This window comes from Lissotriton vulgaris, chromosome 1_1 (assembly GCF_964263255.1).
Source record: "Lissotriton vulgaris chromosome 1_1, aLisVul1.2, whole genome shotgun sequence".
In the NCBI taxonomy this organism is placed as follows: Eukaryota; Metazoa; Chordata; class Amphibia; order Caudata; family Salamandridae; genus Lissotriton; species Lissotriton vulgaris.
Window position 1 is genome coordinate 1,667,739,789 of NC_141685.1, and position 14,396 is coordinate 1,667,754,184.

Below are 14,396 nucleotides of genomic sequence, written 5' to 3' on the forward strand. Positions count from 1 at the left end.
CGTATCGGGAGCCAATGGAGATCCCTAATGATGTTTGTAACTGGTGCGAACTTGGGGATCCCAGCCAGCATTCGTGCGGCTGCATTTTGGATTGACTGCATCTTATTTGTCACTCGGACTTGGGCATTTAAGAATAGAGCATTACAATAGTCCAAGGAGGACAGGACTAGTGAGCTGACCAGTGTTTTCCCGGCCGTGTTCGGTAGGAAAGGTAGTATTTTCCTAATCATTCTCAATTTCATATGAGCTGAAGCCGCAGTTTTATTCGCATGTGCCATAAAATTGAGGCCAGCATCGAAGATGACGCCTAGATTTCTCACTTTGCTAGCTGGACTCGGCGGGGGACCGAAAGATGGTGGCCACCAGACAGGTGACCAGCCCGGGGAGAGGTGACCGAAGATGACCACTTCAGTTTTTTCTGAATTGAGTTTCAGACAATTCGTGGCCATCCAGTCACCTATTGCCATCATTCCTCTCGTGAATCGATTGGCCACTTCCTCCCCGTCCCCTTTGATAGCCAGTACCAATTGGGTGTCATCGGCGTAGGAGGTCAGGCTCATCCCAAATGCTTTGATGACATTTGCAAGGTCCGACACGTAGATATTAAATAGTGTCGGACTCAGGGATGAGCCTTGAGGGACCCCACACGGCAGAGACACCTTCGATGATTGGTAGGGTCCTAGAGATACTGCTTGTGATCTATTGGCCAGAAACGATACAAGCAGGTCCAGAGCAGTTTTCTGGACCCCCAGTCGTTCGACACGGTCGACTAAGATCTTGTGGTCGACCGTGTCGAAGGCCGCCGAAAGATCCAGCAGTACCAGGAGTGCTGTCCCCCCCTGGTCTCGTATGGCTCTGATGTCATCCGCAGCCTTTAGAGGGGCAGTTTCCGTGCCATGACATTTGCGGAATCCGAACTGGGTGTTATCGAGCAACTGGTGCTGCTCCACAAATTCCGACAGTTGCTGATTCATGGCTTTTTCTATTACCTTAGCCAGGAAAGGAAGACTGGCTATCGGACGATAGTTTTTCAGGTCATCTTTATTCAAATTGGCTTTCTTTAAGAGGGGTTTGACCAACGTATGTTTCAGAGAAGCCGGGAAAATTCCGGAGCTAAATATTAGGTGGGAGAGATGGCAGTAGGAGTCCTTGAGCTCCAAGGATGCCAGTCAGTCCCCCTGCTGAGAATCATGAAGGCTTGACTCAGTAACAGCCGCTGAATGAACAAGTTCAGAAGTGAGAAATCCAGAATGTGTCTCAGACCTCTACCCTTCTTTGGACACTGCTTTTTTCCAGAAGCACCCCTTTTAAAGCCACATTGTTCACCAGGACCTCCACCTCTCAAATCAAGGGATCTGCTAAAGGCACGCCTGGATAAAAGTTGTAGAGGTGGGACAGACCAGAAGGACTTAGACCTTGGAGCTCCACAGGACGACTATATCGTCACACGGTTGTCTCCCAACTGATGGAAAAGGGAGTGTGTCTCAGTCTCAGGGAAGATGGCATAACAATAAATATGTACATTGAAAAAATGATGCATTGTTTGAGGTATCAAAGCCAGCAGAACACAGTAGGGAGTGGCTCTGCTGATGTTGACCCATAGTTCATGAAAGGAGTGGTACAATCTTTCGAAGAGTCTCTACCAGTTCAGAGAGTTCCCTCTTCTGAGTTCTGAAATCAGCCTGAATTTCTTGTATTGCTGATGAAATAGTCTGGTAAATCCACTTTTTAAATTTTATTTCATTTTTTAGAGTTCCATATAGCGCGAACAAGACATGAGACATCGGGTATCAGTACTTTACATGAGCGCCAGTTTCGTTAGATGAACACATTCATTTTTGTTAGGCATAGGGAGATCAAGTGATTTACCCAGAATCACAGGATGTTGAGCATCGTTGCCGAGACTTGATCCCGGTTCCTCAGGTCCGAGGTTGACCGCTCTAGCCATAAGGGTGCATCCTCTCACCCTTAAAGGAAGTAAGCTGCAGATCTAACATGCGTTAAACATTCGAGAGAGAAGAGGGCATCTCTCCAAGAGAAAAAAAAACCCTCTCACTATCGAAAGGCATGTCAGTCAGAATGACCTTGATATTGTTTGAGAAGTCAGAAGAAAGTATCCAGGCTTAGCGGCAAATTGTGATGGTAGTAGTACCCATGAACCTGGCTGCAGCATCTGTGGAATCCATGGCAGTACTTCAGGATCTGTTTTGAAGCGTCCAAGGCATGATTGTCCAAAAGGGAAAATGGCTTCTACGAGGGGGTCTATTGGGCTTACAACTGCTAATTTATCCAATTACCATAAGGTGAGGAAATAGCAGCCTACCAGGCCTGTGGATGTCACGATAAGGAGAATGAGGCTGCCTGATGCCTAAACCTTTCCACCCAGGGCAACCAGTCACTTAAACGTCTTGACAGGAGGAGGCAAGGGAAAAACATTGGGGCTTAGTTTGTAAGGCAAAACCTAAACCATCAGACTCTCTGGTGGGGAAAATAATTTTGGGGCAGCTGGCAATAGGTCTGTGGTCTGCAGCCATCCAAAACAGGTCCCAGTAGTGCCTCTTTAAATATGAACAAAAGGGCCTGGGTTATGCGTTTTGCGGATGGGATACTCCGTAACAACAGTGACCGATATCGTATTCACTTTATTACAAGTTCAATAGGATATAATTAATTGTAATTTGGCAGAAAGGAGATCTGTCATGTTTGTGACGAAGTAACCTTGTCTGCCAAACTCTTAATCAGGCCCAAGGTCTCTGCAGCTGGAACAGTTTGCAAGATTTCAGTCAAAATTTCATTTTGGTACCTCGAAAGGCGAAGTCAGTTCCAGAGTTTCTGCAGCTTTATGTACCACTGTGATAAAGATGTATACCTGCTCTGTTGGCGGTCCCAAAAGAGTCAGGAATGTTCCCTTCTGGAGAGGTATTAAGATTACTAGCATTTTGTAAGTTAAGATGAAGAAGAGCATCAAAGTAAGAAAGAAGATGCAGATCGTTACCCTCATAATGGTGTTACCCTGTAATCATCTGTTTGTAGCATGTTGTGGAGTGGATTCACATGCTCTGCACACTCCTGCCATCTAGGGTTAGGCTGGATGCCTTCGATTTGCCCATGTGCAAATACCTCCCCCATCCAGGAAAATTTCAGGCTCTATGACGAGAGTTCCTCAAGGCAAGTTCTGACCTTCCCTTGTGCTCCCATGATAATTTTAGCAAACTTAGGTGTGCAGTACCAGTGAAAACTCAAAGCATTGTCTGGAGGGAACATTATGGAATTCACCTGGAAGGCAGTTGATCACATCCAGTTTTCTCTCTTCTTTGTAGGTGCAGAGGCCATTGACTATGCAATCAGGAGGCATTAAGATCAGAACTGCCAAGCTGGAGTAGACCGTCCACCCTTCGGAGTAGCTCAGAGATGTCAAAGATGTCCAACATGGCCTTACAGTACACCTTAACTTGTGCAGATGGAGCATATGTTTGGGCTGGATCTTCTACTGCTTCATAGTTGGCTCTGAGAACAAGAAAGGGCCGGTCTTATCGGAACAGCATAGTGACAATGAACGGTGCAGGAAAGCGATAGTATTCTCGAAGAAGAGATTTCTCCTTCCTTTCAGTTTATGTTTTTGAAAGGTAACCTCTTAGCAGGTTATTACCTCGCAGTGGACCTACCTGTGAAAGAAGCGGTGCACTTTAGTGTGGCTCTGAAGTTCACGTACCAAAAATACTTCCAATTCCCTGACTGCCTCCATATGCATCAAGAAATTTAAATCACATGCTGTGGTGTGATCACTCAATCCAAGACTCCACATGCCGCTGTGAAGATCCAATGAAGACATCTGATTGGGGCACTGTAGCAGGGCTTAAACCCAGAACCGTTTGGAGGAAATATTTGGTTTAAATGCTGTTGAAACTGAGGAAATTTGGTCAGTAAAACACAGAGCAAGCTCAGAGACATCTGTTAGGAGCAACAACAAAAAGGAGGCACCAACATCAGCGCACAGGCTAGTGACCATTATAGACCATCGGGCAGAGATGCAGCTGAAGCAACGTGGCACAAATTGGTGGCAGTGAGGAAATACTCTTATTTGTTGTGCAAGTTATATTTTAAACAGACATTATGAAATATATTAATTGCAGAGCTAATTGAATCTGGGGCACTACAATCAATCAGGATTTATAAAGCGCCGCTGATCACCAAATATGGTATCCAGGCGCTTGGTGTCCCGGAGGCCTAAGGGATTTTCGCATGCAGCTTCACTTACTGGAAGGTCAGCAGGCTCAGCTGCCAAAGGTTCCCCCAGGATTTCATCGCCACTGTAGTAAACGTAAATGAACAAATCACTTTATTTGTACTCCAATGAGGCATCTTCTGGCTGCATGAAACCCTATCTTATTGTGGGCTTTCGTAGCAAAATCCTCCCCGGCATTTGTTTCAAGATTATAGGCATGGATCTTATCCAAGGAATACGTCATCCAAGCAGTACCACCTCCTATAACATATTCGGAGATCATTGTGCGCTATTTCATTCCTGTATCTCTCAAGAGGCAGATCAGTGTTTGAGTTGTTTGGTTTCATTTAAATCCTTTCACTGGCCTAGAGATCTAATCTGTGCAAATCTGTACAATATGTATAACCAGTTGTTCCGCAAAAAACGTACACGTACCTCATTGCCATTGCTCTTGTCAAATGGATTCCATTTCCACTAAACACCACAATGTTGTGGTCATGTAGCACAACAGACAGAGGCCAGCTCATTTGGCATTTATCCATCTGTGCCCATCTGATGCCAAGTTCCAGTTGCAAAATGGTATCACCAAAGCTCCCTAAAAAAGGGGATAATCTTGATTTCTGGGCACTCCAGACTCATCATAATCTGGGTTAAACCCTCCAAACACATACAATTTGGTATTATCAACTACACAGCAGTGCCTACTTCTGGCTGGAGGAGCTTTGTAACCTGCTCTCAAAAACCTTCTAGGGATCCGTGGGCTAGGACTCGAGTGGCAGAAGAGCTGCCTAACCAGACGCCATTCTCCTTTCTTCTTACAGCCTAGTGGCTCAAGATATGGCCTCCCACATAGCCTGATGAAGCGCACCAGCTGGCCATTGCCCATAGCTCGCCTCATTGCGAATCTCAGCCATCCAAACCGCTCGTTCAGGTTTTACTATTTGTAACCATAAGTTCGTGTTTTTAAGCGGATTTTGGATTTTTAAACAAAAAATTGTGTACACACACATTATATATATATATATATATATACATACATACATACATACATACATACATACATGTCCCACAATGCTTAGTGTTGAACATTGCAGGAACAGAGAAGTTCCGCGGGGTGACACATCCAGAGTCGGTGTGAAGGAGGTAAGGCACGTAAACAGTCCAGTGCCCCCTCAGTTCCACCTTGTCACCGCCGCAACCTTTCAGCCAGGAATATAGTACGGGGGCCAGCACCTCCTTACCGCAGTCTTTTCCCAGCGTCGGGGTGGGTAAACGAACAATATTGTCAACGCAATTGATTGAAGAAATGCTCCACGGAGCCTGCCAGAATGTTCCTACCACTTTGCACGGCGGGGGAACGCCGATATGCGCACTGGCATAGCGCATTCATTTGTGACCTTCACCTCCTTCCAAAGAACGAGCAGCAAACCCAAGGTAGGAATGAGGAAGCACTTTATTATTCACATGTCCATGGCGAATGCATTTCGGCGTGTCCGCTTCCTCCTCAGAGCCCCTCCTCAAAATGCTTCTCAGCTGCGGTGTGGATAGTCCTGCCTTAAACGCTGTTGAGCTCACCATGCTCCACCCCCAGTTGTTCAACGGCCCTCTTGTGTAGTCCAGGGTGTACGGACTACATGTCCCACAATGCTTAGTGTTGAACATTGCAGGAACAGAGAAGTTCCGCGGGGTGACACATCCAGAGTCGGGGTGAAGGACAGGCGCAGGTGTAGTAGCATCCTGGGAGGTAAGGCACGTAAACAGTCCAGTGCCCCCTCAGTTCCACCTTGCCAATAAGAAGTGGCCCAGGGTTTCCTCCGGGCAACTACAACCTGGACAATTTAGGTCATGCCCCACCCCCATGCCTTTCCAACCTTCCATAATTTTCTTAAGGGGCAGAGTACCATATCTCAATTTCAAGAACAAAGTCCTGTCTCTGGGTAGCTGAATAAAGTCCAAAAAGGGTTCCAGCTTACACGTTGGTTTGTGTTCAAGAAAGTTGGTCGTTAGGGATCCCAAATTGGGGTTGACATGGACCTTATTCTCAACCCAATTCCAATGTAGCTTTTTGACAAATTGTTTAGGAGGTGGCCATTGCGAAACCCAAGACTCTCCCAAACCTATAGAAATTACCAACAGCTTAAGATTGTTGAGCCACTTTATCTTATTGTTAACATTAAGGGAGATTAATTTGTCCAACACTCGGGCATATTCAATTAATTGAGTCCTTCTGAGGCGCACCCAAAATAACAGGGGCCTGAGGACTTTATCAGTAATTGATTTCTTGCCCTTGTCAAAAAATAATGGTAACAAGGGGTTTGACACTGGAAGTGATACCAAATCTCTGAAAAACTTGTTCTCTGCAACCGGTATACACCTGTTACAACGCAACTTTTACAACTACCTACCATTACAACGCAACTTTTACAACGCATACCATTACAACGCATTGCGCTGGGGGGCGCTCTAGGATAGGGAATAAGTTTAATTTACTATCCAACACCTTCCCTAGTGTCCACGGGGACTGGAGTTGGAATAGTAAATTATACTTACCACTATCCAGCACCTCTAAGCGCTATGCGTTGTAATGGTATGCGTTGTAATGGTCGCGTTGTAATGGTAGGTAGTTGTAATGGTATGCGTTGTAACATCATATATCCTCTGCAACCATCAGAGCCCTGATGTTTTCAGTACCCCATAATTCAGAACCGTAAACTGCCGAGGCTACAGCCTTCCCCTCATAGACTGCCAGGGCTGGAGCAACTGGTCTGCTGATGGAGACGCTGTTTTTTTAGTATCGCTCCAGAACCCTTTTGAGATTAAGTACCATTTTAGATATGTGAGGGCCCCAGGACATGTTATTGGATAACCTAACCCCCAGATAGTCAAATTCATTTACCACCTCCAGAGGTGACCCGAAAAGTGAGATATGTACCTTTCTAGACTTTCTTTTTGCAGATAAAACCATTAGCTTTGTTTTCGCGGTATTTATTGATAGACCACGCTCTTTACAAAAGAGAGAGAAACGGTCAAGCAGTTTCTGCAGGCCCTTCGGGGTCTTGGACATCAGGAGGGTATCGTCCGCAAAGAGGAGTGTGGGGGTCTTCTCTCCGGCAAGGACGGGCGCGTCCTCCCTTAAATGGTCCACCACCCCATTTATAAAAAGGGAGAACAACGTCGGAGCCATCACGCATCCCTGCCGCACCCCTCGGTTGACTGGTACCCTCCTTGTCAGTTGCCCCCGACTCCCCCACCGTATCCTAGCAAAATTGTCCTCATGGAGCTTGATAAGTTGCAGCAAATAGCTAGGGAGCCCCATGGCTAATAATACCTCCTTCATTTTAACAACAGAAAGTTATTAAGCCCTGGATGGGCTATATATATCCATCTCCTACTGGCGGTCTCCAGTAGGTAGTTATAGTGAAGACCTACTTTCCATAGGAGATCCACAACATTCTATTTGGAATTACTTTGGCGCCGTTTGACGAATCTTCACGAATTTCTCCAAGAAAATGGTCTGCTTGGTTCCGCTCCTTCCCTGAAAGTTTGGGGGTGATTAGTCAAGTGGGGGCCGAGAAAAAAGAGGGGTCCCAAAATGTGTTTTCCCCATGCAATTTCCATAGGGACCTTTAGCCAGGGCTACAGCCCGAACGGCTGAACGGAATTACACCAAATTTGGCAGAGAGGTAAAGTTCGGTTCGCAGATTGTGCTTTTTGTTAAATGGTGTATATCCGTTCAGTAGTTTCGGAGAAAATTACAAGTAAAATCATAGCGATATCTAGAGACAGAGTTTGACACGCTGACGAAGATCCGTTCAATTACGATCGCGAGCTGCATGCTGATTGGCTGTCAACTGTCTGTCAACACTCAAAACCAGGAAGTGTTGGCGGCCATCTTGTGCCTTGGTAGAACCGAGTCACAAGAAAACAGTGAAACAAAGTTGAGAAATAAGGAAAGGGGGCAGGGTAGAAACATTCTGACCCTATAGGCTTGCTCAGGTTGTCGTACATGGAATTTTATGGTCAATATATATATTTTTTTTAATACAAAATCGCAGCGTACGCGTATGGTACTCGTACGCGGTGGAAAATGGAAAAAAAACTAGAAGTCAGTTTTATTCATTAGGTCTCGGGGGACAAATTCCGGGGGCAATTTTTAGAGTTATATTTCTATGACAGTATGTAAAACTTTCCGTTTTTTTTTTCCTGCATCACTTGTACTCTCTACGCATGCGCAGCCTTGTTTGCAAATGCACTTTTTTTCCTTTTTCTTCAAGCTCGCCAAGCAAACCTCTCCTGATTTTAGGTATTAAATTTGCCGGTTTGTACTCCCGGGTCGTGTGTGTCATCCGGTGCCATAATTTTGTAATATATTAATAAACATATTGTATGTATATTTATTTAAAATGTAGTGTCGAGGCGCCAAACATTACATACTCCATTCAACCGCCATTTTAGTAGTTTTCCTCCATTATTTTTGTTATACCTGTTACTTTCATTTTACCCTGTGCATATTTTCTCTGTGATCGATGAGATTTCCTGCCACAGACACCACGGTGTTTGTCCTTAGCCTCCGATCTTATCAGACTTGGTCACACGTATACCTAGAAACTAATTTGAAGCACGTAAGCCACAGCCATTAGAACGCGTGTTCGTCAAGAAAATTTTATTATTAAGATTATGTGTTTATTATGCGTGGTAAATGCATACTAGTTGTAAAAGCACGTGTGGTAAAGCGATATGAGTGCTAATGGTTTTGTGGTGACGATCACACGTGCTTATGAACCGGGTCTGGGCGTGGTGGAGTCTAGGTAAGCAGGCGGAGGGCCACGCAGTTCCACGCATACAAAATAGAAGTAATATAAGATTTTTAAAAGTTTCAAAAAATGATTTCATAATTATCCTAGATTAAGTCTTTTGTTAGTATGTTCATTAAATACATGAATATATGTTTCTAAACAATATAAAAACATTTGCGTGTTTCGCGTACGGGGCGCCGTACATGACATCAAACGGAAGCTTTGATGCGACGCATTAACGTCAAAGCGTATTCGTAGCGTATGCTGAGAATGATTAGCAGTATAAACTGTGGTGCGATCACTCTCTCACTGTCAAATCAGAGCACAGGGCGCGCTATGAGAATGGTTAGAAGTGGTCACTCATTGGAGATCCAAATCAGGTGTGTGGCTTATCCACAGTATCATAACATTATTTTTTAACCTGTTTAAGTTTGAGGTTTGCTTGAAATACTATGCTATAGTCAGATATGGATGTTTAGGCAGCGCCTATGTCCATGAAGCTTGGTCATTACCATTTACATATAGGTGCCTGAGGGAGGGAAAAGAAGTCTATCTGAATGGCGAGGATTGCACAATAGCAGCAGATCACTCCTTAATTTGTAGACGCATACAATTGCATGGTTCTTGTAAATAAGATGTGCCTACTTTGGACTGAGTTTGGAAAGGTAGTCCGACACCTGCTATCATAACAACGTTCAGTTTACTGGAAACAGGAGTTAATTACTTTGAAATAATGGAGATTGTTGTGCAATGTTAGCAGGCATCGCTTACGTGATTACTGTAACTGAGCGTGAGGTTTGATTAAAAAAAAGTTGTGTTAACTCCTCTGCATGGGAAGCTGGGTGTTTCCATCTGGCTGTCGATTTCGACCTTGAAAGCAGAGTCAACCAAATGAGTCGTATAAGAGCGCTATTGTCTCAAAAAGAGGTCGCTGTTATATCTGCTACAGAAACATTTGTCCTTCATGTAGCAAACACCCGCACAGAAGTGCATGATGTATTAAATACAGACGTGCTCTTGAATTTTTGGGAGTTAATTTAGAGTATCTTTATTGTGTCCTTGACTACGGGGTTACCTTACTTTTTTAAAGTTAGAAGCAGTGGCCTTGTGACTTCTGTAGAAAGTTTATTTGGTGTCTTGTCTGTGTTTTTTCATTCGATTTTTTCCAGCATCTTTGGTGGATTCTCCTTAATGCTCACATTAGTTGCCGGTGTGCTTGTATTAATGTGTTAAGTTAAATATGGATGCACATCTTGTAGAAGACGAGAATATGTCCCTGTTGTTGCTGGCCCGCAACCGAATGCTTAGTTATTACGGAGCGCTGCCTCTGGCTACATTGAGTGCAGTTTATGGATTATCTTTTCGATTTTCCTTTTTCACATGCGTTCAACCTGTCTTCTATTGCCTGAGCTGTGATTTCGAATGGGCCCTGGATTTGTGTCTCTGCAGTACGGTGTCTCCCAACTCGGATTATGATCAGCTGATGAGCCCCTTAGTTGCTCATGAATTGCTCTGTTCTGGCGGCGGGATTATGGCCTCAGCAGCGATACATGGAATAATGGGATGTTGGAATGTTTTTGCAGTGGCGCATGACTTCTTGGCACGCAGGTACATTGAAGATGACCCAAGTTTTCCTTTGATGGTGATAGGCGCCGGTTGTTGAGGAACATGTATGTTCATTCCCACTATTGAATTGGATGGCTGAAATGTTTTCAGATGTGAACAATGACTTCCTCTTGGAGGCTGTTGCTACATACTGTGTTTACACGCTGTTGGATTAAGACTTTGATTTTTCTACATATTCTTTATTATTTAGCTACTGCTTTCTATCAAAAAGCGAATACATTTTTTTTGGAAATGTGAACTTGACTCTGCTTTTTAGGCTTGGACTCTGCGTTTCTAATTCGCCCACGTTTAGATCACGTGCTTCGATCAAGGAAGGGTGCCGTGGGGCTGAGCCTTGCACTCACACCCTGTTAAGTTAGCATGGGTTTATTAGAAGCTTACACGCTATTTTTGCTTTCCTGCTCTGATTTGCACACGACACGTACTTGTGATATTGTTTAGAGAAAGCCGAGTATTTTGGTGTATATGAGAATAATTTGGTATGCTAGATTTGTAAACTGCCTCGCTAGTTTTGTGTGTATAGTGAGAGCATGGAACATCAAGGTTATCTTGAATACTGTGTCTTTTATTCAGAATGATCCTCGCACGTTCGAGCCATAACGCATATGAAGCTTTGGCCCCACCTCTGATACTTGCGCATTTCATAATGCATTGTGGAGGCAAAGTTAAACACAGTTGGAGAACATTCGTATCTTGACAGTTTGTGGAGCACTGAATGTGATGCACTACTGCTGACTACCAGAGGTATGGGTCTGCCCATCTAATCCTATGAGACTTTCTGTAGTTATAAACTAATCTGTTAGGTAGGGAGGGTGAAATGTAGGTATATTTTAAATTTGTTTACCTTTAACATTATAGGATGCTTTTTCCGTTTGTATTTGATAGAATAGTAACAATGCTGACAACCTTGTTTCTGATAATATGTTTGGTTGTATTATCTAAGGTACTGTGCATGAGATTATGGCGTTAGAAATAAACATTTCAAAGTTGCAAGTGTCTTTATTTACATCTTGTTTTGGACTGGTGTAAGACTATAATGAAAGTGGTCTTGTTATCCAGTTTACTTCGTGTAATTTAAGTCGCATGTTCTGGGTTGACTAGTTATTGGGGTTTTTGCTCTAGGTCGAAGAACCAATGAGTGACTGATTGCTAGTCTGGTAGGGGGTTTGTGTAGTAAGGTGGGTTTTGGTACACCGTAATTTACGGAGGTCCTAAGTCTTTATGCATAGTTCTGTGTATGAGCAGAATTCCTGGAACAGTAGTTACAACAAAAAAGCTCGATAAAGGGCTTGCACTTTGAATATGAATATAAAATAGAAGAATAGTTGATAATCACAGCTAAGGAATGCAGTAATTAGATGAGAGTATGATGTGTAGATTGAGTGGAAGATGAAAAACGTGAAAAATAAGAAAGGCTGGAGAGACGCAAACTACCCACTGCATTGTCTGTGAAGTGGATCTTTGAATTTCCAGGTCATAACACAGATAGGGTGTTGGATTCTGCAGTGGGAGCAAGAGAAACTAGTACATCTAAGGAAGAAAGCTAGTGCATAAACTACACACAGTTTGGCAGATTTACAAGCTCGTGGGAACAATGATGCAAAAGTGGCGCAATGGGCTTGTAAACCTGCCCCAGTGTGTGGTAGAAAAGACGCAAGAAAGGACGGAAGCGTGCAAATTAACCACTGCTATTCATGGGTAGTAGTTATCAAGAAGGCTGAATAAATGGCCTGCACCTTGAATTTGAATGAAAGAAGAATAATTGATAAGCTCAGCGAAGAATGGTAGCAAGTAGGTGTGTGTATTTGTGGTTGTTGTGTTGATTGAATGGAAGATGACTAAGGTGAAAAATTAGAGAGGTTGCAGAGATGCAAACTTTCCATTTCTTTGTAAAGGAAGTGGGTGTTTAGTTTTCCAGTGCATATATATTCACTGAAATAAACATAGGTTTCAGCCATGTTATAGTTTAGTATTCACATTTAAAAAACCTTGCAAAGAGTGGCAGACCTCCTCTCAGCGTAATGTAACCTTTGATACACCCTTTCAAAAATAGAAACTAACATTTTCAAGAAAATGGAGATACTGATACCACTTACCAACAAGCTATTCAGTAATTCCACCATCTACATACACATCCACATCCACTCATTCACCAACAGTTCTTTATAGTCACTGATACATGTACTCATTTATCATATGTACTCATACCTTCCTACATCCTGTTACACACCGACACTCCACCATACACTTACTCACACACATACTCACACATGCAAATAAACTATCAAACATACATTTATTTGCATATACAGCATATACACACAGCACTACACTTACTTTCACAGAAACGTATATACTTACTCTCTTAAAAAATGAGTTACAGAAACACATACGTATTTATACAGGAAGTCTTTCAATCTCTCACTCTCACATATAATCACTTACTTACATACATCAATACTCATATATATTAGATTAAAACGTACGTAGCTACTCATAAAGATACTATTGAGACAGTCCATCTCTCACTAACACAACCATACACACACTCATCCACCCATACAGTCCTGCATATATGCGGTCTTCAAAACAAATACAGAGAGTCACTCATTCATGCATTTATGCGCTAAGTAATACTCCCAAACAAGCCATACAGACACTCATACTGATACTCAAAAAGCCAACTAATAACTCATATAGACACTCATGTAGCTACTCACCAACCCATGCAGCCAATTATAGACAAAGTGAGACACTGATACAGATATTTAAACATTGCAATCATTTTTACAAAAAAAACATCCATTGAGACATTTATTTATCTATTTCTTCTTCCATCGACCTTGTGATACACATATAGAAAACATATTTAAATTTCAGAAAAAAAACATTCACTGGATGATGTCATCAGTGATTCCATTTGAGATGTCATGAGTGATGTCACTGACCATGTCATGAGTGATGTTATATGCAACGTCATCAGCAGGGCATTGTGGGCACGCAAGTTATAGTTAGCTGAACTAACTATAACGGGAGAATTTCAAAGGTTTTTTATAAGTGAAATGTCCAGCTAACTATAACATGTTTGAAACCTATGGTTTTTTCAGTGAATTTCCAACGTTTTTTAAATGCTAATTCCTAACTATAACGTGTGTCAAACCTATGGTTTTTTAAGTGAATTTCCAACGTTTTTTAAATGCTAATTCCTAACTATAACGTGTGTCAAACCTATGGTTTTTTCAGATAAATAAATAAATAAATAAATATATATATATATATATATATATATATATATATATATATATATATATATATATATATATATATATATATATATATATATATATATATAAATATTAATTACCTACTACTATATATTACTATATATATATTACCTACTGGCGGTCGCCAGTAGGTATATATAGTTAGGACCTAGTTACCATAGGAAATTCCGAACATTCTATTGGGAATAACTTTGGCGCTGATTGAGGGACCTGTAATTTTCCTTAAATTTGCCTCGCTGCGCTCCGCTCCTTCCCTGAAAGTTTCGGGGGGATTCGTCAAGCGGGGGCCGAGAAAAAAGGGGGGTCCCAAAACGTGTTTTCCCCATGTTAATTTTCATAGGGACATTCTGACGAGGCTATAGCTCGAACGGCTGAACGGAATTATACCAGATTTGGCAAAATGGTAGGGACTGGTATGCAGCAGTGCCTTTTGTATGTTTGGTGTAATTCCCTCTAGTAGTTCTT

General features: G+C 42.6%; 1 protein-coding gene and 1 pseudogene across 2 annotated transcripts in view; both read right to left on the minus strand.

Annotated features, from left to right (window-relative positions):
* TMEM209 (transmembrane protein 209) overlaps positions 1–14,396 on the minus strand; it is a 344,927-nt gene that overhangs the window by 140,644 nt on the left and 189,887 nt on the right. The window lies entirely within an intron of this gene.
* On the minus strand, positions 4,255–5,123 carry LOC147751021 (kelch domain-containing protein 10 pseudogene; annotated as a pseudogene).